At 39.2% G+C, this 7,277-nt stretch overlaps 1 pseudogene; it reads right to left on the bottom strand.

Moving 5' to 3' along the window:
- Positions 1–348: 348 nt before the first annotated feature.
- LOC110221526 (crooked neck-like protein 1 pseudogene) lies at positions 349–2,704 on the bottom strand (annotated as a pseudogene).
- Positions 2,705–7,277: the final 4,573 nt, after the last annotated feature.

Here is a 7,277-nt window from a genome sequence, read left to right as displayed (position 1 = left end):
CAACTCCAATTACTTTAAAAACAGTTCAACTGAAGCTGTTGAAGTTTTTATAAATGTTTCTACGTGCAATGTTTGTATTCCTGAGTACACGCAACTATTTCCCATAAGGAATCCTACATTAAAAAGACCAAGATGGATGCAGTCCTTATTTTACATATTAAAAAAATGATACACTAGTCCTTTAATAGGAAATAGTATAGAAAAATGAAAGCCTAATAGTTACTACCTGACAAGATGACATTTGAAAAATTTCTTGTGGATATGAAGTTATATAATCAGTCCAATCTCAGACATCTAAAAATTATGTATGTTGAAAAGGCACTAAATATTATCTACAAAACAGATAAATCTGTTATGAAGAATAAGTTTTATGTCCTTTCTTTACAATCTCCTCTGTTAACTTAGGAATATTTTATAACATAGCAAAGGTACAAGATTCACCACTGATTAAAAAAAATTGTACACAGAAGTTTCCTAAGTCACAATAACTGAAGAATTTGTAAAAATAACAAAAATATTAATAGGAATATATATGTATAGCCTATATCAGATTGCACACTGTCTTGCGGAGGGTGGGGGAGAATAAAACTCAAAAGCTTATGGAAGTGACTGGATAATTCAAAACAAATTAATTAAAAATAAACAAAATGCAACAACAAGGAAAAAGTCAAGATTCATTCTCATCCATGTTATTGTCTGGGTCTTGCCTGCAACATTCTTTTTTTGCTGCTGTTTTATCCAAAGTTTGGCTGTCGCCAGCAGTTTGAGATTAGTTTACAGCATCTTCTGGAAAAATATAATCATAGTATTCTTCCCGGCCAGCATCACACCCATCTTCTGCTTGCACTTTTTTTCTCTTAACTTTCTCTGGCATAACTTTATCCATTTTCTCCTTAAAGAGATTCTGTTCCAAACTCATCTTCAAAAATTCGCCAGACTACTAATAGCATGATTCTCTTCCTTCTCTTCACATTTTCTCATAGTTTTGTTGGCTTCCTCATAGATCTGTCTGCATGTTGTTAAGCTTTCTTCATTTCCTCCAGACAGCTCAAATTGAGCCAAACTGATCCATACCTTGACATGTGTTCATTGCAGTAATCTCCTGTAAAGACTTCTTGGTTTTTTCAGATTCTCCTTGTTCAATTTCAAAATCAATGCAGGATTTCCAAAGCACCTCTGGCATGTCTAAGCATGGCTGGCTAATAGCCAAGTCATATATTGCCTGGGCTCTCTCAGTATCTCTAAGAATTGTCTCTAACTCAGCAAATTTGACCCATGATGTGCAATTTTCTGGGGAAAATTTGCAGGAACTTATAAAGTTTCAGCATTGGTCAAATTCTTGAAGCTGCTCCTCCAGTTCAATGTAGACTTTAAACAATTTGGTTTTGGGCCACTTGTCAATAGAAGTTTCCAAAGCTCTTCTGACAAAGGGTAGATTTTTCTGTCTTATTTCAAACTGGGCACAGAATGGCCATATTTTGGCAAATGAAAATTTTTTGTGAGGAATCAAGTTTAAACAAGCTTAATATATGGGTCTGGTCCTCTCTGGATTCTTTGCCTTCAACTCTTCATAAAGTACATAGTTGATCCAAAGGCAGATATACTGCTTCCAATGCCTCTTCTCTTGGATCGGTGACCCATTAGAGATGGCTCTTTCATACACCTCTCACGTGGTGTTCGGTTCTGCATCACTTTCCACCAATCAAAAGTTATCAAATCAGGCATCATAATTGTGTGGATTGGCCTTTACCTCTTCTTCACACTAGAATCTCCTTTTGCTCACAATGATGTCTGCTGTACCTCACCTATCTCCAAATTTCTTTTCAAAGATTGTGTAATTTTTTAAGAGTTCTTGGGCTTCCTGCTTTGAAATCTTGTCCAGGGCATGTTTGTAGATCACTTGTACCTTTCCAAATTCTTTCTGATTTTCTTCAAATTTTGCAAAGGCTGTATGTTCATCTCCAGAGAATTCCACAGTTGTTTCATATACTTTCCTTGAATGAGCAAAGCAGCCATGTTTTTCTTCAAAGCCAGCACACTTGATCCAGTTCTTAACATCAGGGTGCATGAAGACAAATCTTTCATAAATGCCATATACACCAATATTTCCCAACATCTCCATATAAGTGTATTTGTACCAGAATTAGTTGACCAGGGAAGAATTGTGATGGCCTGATCCCAGATATTTCAGGCATGATTTACTTTGCGATTCTTCATTTCCATTTCTGCTTATTTTAACCAGAGAGTGATGTTTCAGTAGTCCACATCTAAGGCACACCTATATAAAATGGGTCCTTTAGAGTCTTTTAGACTCTCTTCTCTTTGTGCACATTTTTTCCAATTAGTAATCAGTTCTGTCCTTCCTTATGTTATCCTCAAAAGTCTTTCTTTTCCTTAGTTTATAATCATTTAATTCTTCATCTGTGGTGTTCTGTTTGAGAGGGTGGTGGAAGAAGCTCAAGCTCTTTTTCTTTAGCTTCCCTTAAAAGCTGTTCTGCCCTTATTTGTACTTAAGTGGGAGCTTTGTTTTTCTCCTTAGCCACTTTGGGTATCCAGGGCTTTCGGCCCACAGTAGAGGCTGCCATGTTTGCATGGCTGGGCCCCGACCCCTTCAAAGGCTGTTCCAATCCACAGGCTGCGCCCTCCAATCTCTGTACAAGTGCCCCAACTCCTCTCCAAGGAGCTCAAGAAGCCTCAGAAAACACCAAGCAGGGACCGGAAACGGAACTGCCGTCACCCAGACGTGACTCTTCACCCTTCGGTACCATTCCAGAAAGAACGCCGTTTCTATAGTAACCGGATATCTGGCCGGGAATTAGAGAGAAGAATGCTGTAGCTGGTGCGATCCAAGTGAGATGCGTTCAGTTTGGTGCAGTGGAGGGTTTGCACGTATTTTGACCGTTGTATACTCCCTGATTACCTTTGAGTGTCAGGGAGAAGCTTTGCAGTTGTTCCAAGCAAAAGTGCCTTTTACTGAAACCTGGAATGGCTCTCAGACGACTCCGAGGGAGGGAGAAATGGCGCAGACTACCACTCCCAGAATGCAAAGCGACATCGCTGTGGAGACACGTTCTCTTGAGATCGGGCGTCTGGGCCATGTTGTATCCTGGGCCTTGTAGTCTCAGGCTCCTTAGGGCCTCCTCTCTTTTTGCCCCCACGCACTTCACATACCGTCCTTCTTGCAGTTCCTTTTGTGAGACAAATAATCCCTGCCCTCAAGGAACTTACATTCTAATGGAGAAGAGACACATGTATATGAATAGGTATATAAATAGTTGTGTACAAGATATCTATAGAAGTGAAAAGTACCTTTTCCTTTATATAGGTAAGTGCATTTTAAGGCCCTTTAAAAGGGTATTTCAAAGGCCGAAGTTGGTTGAATGTGGTTTATGTGCTCCCCAAGCATTTTCCAATTGATTATAAACCTTTGCAGCATTCCTCCAGAAAAGGCCACCAATACCAAACAGTTCCTGTCATACCTTCTGGAAATTTAACAATCTAGTTTGTGACATTTAAGATCATTGATTTTCCTGACATAATTAAAATGCACAGACACAGGAAATGAGTTATTTGCCTATTTTGCAAGTACCATTTTAAAGGAATTGCTGCCAGTTTTTTACCAAAGTAGAAAAGTTTTGCATTGGTCCCTGCAATGGACACTATGGTGATTAACGAACCAAAAAGTATAAAAACAGGACATCTAGTCCACTTTTATTAGTGACCAGGTTCCCCAAGATTGAACCCAGTTCAAATCACATGCCTGAGGGTGGAATGAGGAATGGATGCATGGGTTCAGAAGTCATTCTTCATGCTTGGAGTGTTTTAGTATGACTTGGTCTCAAATGTATTATAATCATCAAAAATAGTGAATACCAGTCAAAAAGTAGAAATCATCAGTGAAACAGGGTACTTGAGTAATTAAGAATATTAAGTCCCTACTATGAACCAGGCATTAGGGGTATGAAAAGAAAGAAGGAAATCTTCCTTCCTCTCAATGAGTTTACGTGCTAACAGGAAAGTTTGGGTGTATATCTCAAAGTAATTCTTGGACTTGTCAATTTTAGTAGCCCATGGGGGGGAAAATGGTGTATTACATGAATAGATTGTGATTTGGATAATCTTGTCCTTTAAAAAAAAATCTGTCCTATTTGGAAAGATGGAAGAGCCTGATGAAAGACCATTTAAAGCACCAGAATAGAGTAGAAGCTGATAAAACTGATGATGACTCATGCCAGTTATACAGAATCATTATACAGGTCACATAGGGAGTGAATATTGACCCTGAGAAGACAGAAGTGCTTGCACCTGGCCATGCCCCAAGAATTTTCAAGAGCTGAAGATATTTTGAGGATCCAGTGGCTACCACTAACAATTTTTGGAGAACTTAAAAGTCTTTCAGGGATTTCACCTATGAGGACGTGATTAAGGATTACTAAAAGAAGGAAAGAGAAATGGCAGCAATCTGGGCCAAATCATTTGTCATTATTTGAAGATCATTGGGATGAGAAATGTGATCTGCCTTTTAAGGATTTGGTGCTTCACATATGTACCAGCGCTGACTTCTGCACACACACACACACACACACACACACACACACACACACACACACGTCCTTTGTTTAATACTCTGATGCCACCCTTGAGGGCTTGGGCTCGGTTTATACCAAGACAATGAAGAAGTTTATTACATTTTCCAGTAAGGACCTGTGATAGTGAAACTTGTTATCCCATTCACAAATTGGAGTTTTGCTTTTGAAGTAATTTTCACATATAAATTATTAAACTTAATTCTTAGTATGAATGAATATTAAGCCACAGACAGATTCGGGCAAGGGCTAATTGAATATCCACAGCAAGAGCTAGACTATAGATAAAAATTGAGTATGCATTAGCTGTGAGGGAAGACAAATGTAGATAGAGAGGCCACATCTCATAGGCCCCATGTGACCAAGCCCATCATGGTATCATTTGGTAAAGGGAATTTGTGGGTAATAGGTAATATAGTAAAGAGGATGTGTGACAGGAAGGAGCTAGGCACAATAAAGCACAGCTGAAGAGTGAGCCATCAGTGTAAGCAAATGCAGTACTTTAGCAATTCTCCCTTCTCAGGTCATCCGTGGATGATTGAAGAGCTACAATAAATGACATAAATCAAGAGAAAGGATCATGGTACCTGGGGATAAAAGCCCAGTTTCCCAGAGGGCACCCTGATGCAGGAGACACAGCTTCCCAACAGAGGATTGCACTGAACCAAAACCAATTCTACACAAAGTCCAAGAAAGCATTGTTTAGAAGGGGATTGGAAGAACATAAGCAAAATCTGGTTCACTCAGTAAGCATGGACCTACACAACCAGAAACTAAAAGGCTTCCACGGTAGCCAGGTCATTATAGACAAGGTAATTTTCAGTGTATAGCGTCCTTTCAGGATCCATTCTGACCAGATTTGAGATTTTGAGCACAAGGCACTCAAAGATAATATTCAGTTTGGCAGGAATTAGAGTCCAGAGCTTATACTCTGCCACCCTCAAGGACACCTACAACTAGAATGTTTGAATTGTACATTAGTGAATTGGCTGGGGGCCCCCAACGCCTGACCAGAAGGCCCCAAGGAAACAACATGTGTCTTTTTAAGTACCCACTTCTACTACCACAAAGGTCAACATCACTCCCTGGTTTTGCTTTGCACATCTTGATGTTGCCATGGCTACCATGGCTGCCAATTGATTTGTACTCTGAAGCTTTGGAAGTCCATTGCCAGTTCTACCATTCTGTGATGTTGTGATTCTCTGTATGGAGTTGCCTGTGAAAACCTTGTGGGCTTTTTTTTTTTAATGTGTTTGTTTATACCTCTCCTCCTAATGTATTCCTCTTGGGTGGCTGATGACAAAAGGGCAAGGCTGATTAAATCAGTTCAGACTGATGATGTCAGATACAGAAAGCCCTTCTGACAGAATGTGTATTCCTCTTTTGTAAACTTTCTAATTACCATTGGAAATAGAAAGATCCTTGCCTGTAATCAGTCCCTTTAACTGAAGATACTTTTGTTCTTCTCTCCCTGTTACTTAAGCTTTATCACAACCCTTCTAGAAATGCCAAAAAAATTGGCACAGGGTAGTCTCAACAAGACAAATATAAATCTTCTACTTCCTGGTGCTGTCATTCCTGAATGTTTCCATAATACTGCTCTGGGGAATTGGTCATTGTACCCTAACATCCATGGCAAGTTGTCAGGAGGCAGAGTCAAAGGGGCCAAATACTTCCAATGAAGATATCCGTGTTCCCACAGGGGAATCTGGCCTCCTTATTGTCAAGTTGGCAAGTTTTTTCCTTTCTTTTGGGTACTAAGGAGGACAGAAGAGAAAAAACAAAAACAAATGGCCTTTCTATGGTCTTCTCCATAATATAGTTACCAAAGGAATAGGTTCTGTGAAGACCTTCTTTGAATAAATGAAATTATTTTATTTAAAGAACTGTGCTAAATGCTTTAAACTAATTTGTCCTTTTTTCATGATTTTGGAGAGAACTTGAGTAAAAATGAGTAGTATCCTATTTCAGAGATGTCGATGTGGACCCTGTGGTCAGCAATACTCCTAGGACCGGATTAAAAGGTAATTGGGAAATATTTTAAAAATAAATAAAGATATAATTGAACATAGTAAACTGAACATAGTAATGTGTTTTTCTAAATTAATATGTGGCTGCAGGGATCCTTATGTATGATTTAGGGGCCCTTGTTTTTATTTGATTTTGACACCACATCTTATATCATCTCCCTGGCCCTCCCAGGGAATTGCAACGATTAGAGGATCTTTGGCAAGGGTCCAAGAACCAGCAAAAGGTTCCCTGAGGCCATGGATCAGAGTCAAGTAGCAAATAGGTAGGAACCCATTGGCAGTTCAGGAATGTCAGGATCTCAAGACACAAGACACACTAGTGTGATCAAAGGTCAGGCCAATCAAAATATGTGATCAAAAGTCTGAAAAATTGTATAACCCAAATCCCAAAGTGTATCTAAAAGATAACATTTGACTCCTTGTTGCTAAGATCATGTTGCTATCTTTCTTAAGCCTTTGATTTTCTGTGAGCCCTGCAGCTTCTAAGTACTGTTCCCTGTATTTGAAACACTTGAGGTTTGAGTAGTTTCATCCTTGACTCATGAAGTAGGAATTAAAAAAAAAACCCAACTTTTTTTTTTTACTTTTAGGCAATTGGGGTTAAGTGACTTGCCCAGGGTCACACAGCTAGTAAGTGTCAAGTGTTTGGTCTGAGGGCAGA

The sequence above is a fragment of the Phascolarctos cinereus genome, unplaced genomic scaffold, assembly GCF_003287225.1.
Source record: "Phascolarctos cinereus isolate Bilbo 61053 unplaced genomic scaffold, phaCin_HiC Scaffold_726;HRSCAF=1367, whole genome shotgun sequence".
Classification (NCBI taxonomy): domain Eukaryota; kingdom Metazoa; phylum Chordata; class Mammalia; order Diprotodontia; family Phascolarctidae; genus Phascolarctos; species Phascolarctos cinereus.
Note: the sequence above shows the minus strand (reverse complement) of the source record. Positions and strands in the feature narration are given on the sequence as shown.